This window comes from Mustelus asterias, unplaced genomic scaffold, assembly GCF_964213995.1.
Source record: "Mustelus asterias unplaced genomic scaffold, sMusAst1.hap1.1 HAP1_SCAFFOLD_42, whole genome shotgun sequence".
NCBI classification, from domain to species: domain Eukaryota; kingdom Metazoa; phylum Chordata; class Chondrichthyes; order Carcharhiniformes; family Triakidae; genus Mustelus; species Mustelus asterias.
In genome coordinates, this window is record NW_027590119.1 from 1623356 (window position 1) to 1624566 (window position 1211).

The following is a 1211-nucleotide window of genomic DNA, read 5'->3' on the forward strand; positions in this document are numbered from 1 at the left end:
AGAAAGTGAGTCCAGGAATTGATAATGAAAAATAAGGAGCTGGGAGATTAATTGAACAAGTATTTTGCCTCGGTGTTCACAATAGAGGATACAGTTAAAACTCAGAAACAGCTGTAAATCAGAATAGTAATTAATTAATAATAATGAATCATAAAATACAGTGTAGGGGGAGGCCATTCAGCCCATCGAGCCTGCACCGACAAAAATCCCATCCAGGCCCTATCCACATATTTACCTGTTAATCCCCCTGATACCAAGTGGCAATTTATCATGGCCAATCCGTCTAACCGGCACATCTTTGGACTGTGGAAGGGAATCGGAACACCCGGAGAAAACCCACACAGACACGGGGAGAATGTAGAAACTCTGCACAGACAGTGACCCGAGGCTGGAATTGAACCCGGGTCCCTGGCGCTGTTAGGCAGCTGCACTAACCACTGTGCCACCGGGCCACATGTCAGTGCCATCGCCCGACTCCAGCCCAGTCTCAGCTCATCTGGAACCCTCACCCATTCCATTGTGACCTCACACCCTCAGCCATTCCATTGTGATGTCCCACCCTCACCCATTCCATTGTGACGTCACACCCTCAACCATTCCATTGTGACGTCACACCCTCACCCATTCCATTGTGACGTCAGGGCTTCCCTCTCCGATCACAATCCCTGCCGGCCTCCCACATGCAGCCTCAATGGCGGCAGTCAGCCCGGGTCTAACACTACAAGCTGCCGCTCCATTTGGTGCAAAGGGGAGACCGGGAAGTTCATTTCCGGGGATTGGGTTTGAACAACATGTTTACAAAGTCTCTCCACCCACCCGCCACATTTATCATTCCCCGCACGCTGCCCTCTACCTCGTATTGATCTCGCTTCCAAGTTAAAACCGTCCGTCCGTCGCCATTACCCGCACTGCGCATGCTTCAGGTCCCGCCCCTCATTCACTCCGATTGGTTGGAGGACCGGCCACTCCCGCTCGGTCCTCCAGCACCGCCCCCTGTTCCTATTGGTCCGGAGCTGCCGTCAATCAGTCCCCGGGCATTGTGATGTGGAGCATGCGCAGTGTCATTGCTGTCCTTGGCGCTTGTTTGTCCCGGAGAAGCGGAGTCAGCGTTAGGCGGTGGCTGGGAGGATTTGGAAACACTTTGTGGATCCGCAGGCGGGAAGGAGCTCTGAAAAACACCACACTATTCACAGTGTGGAGAAACCATACAC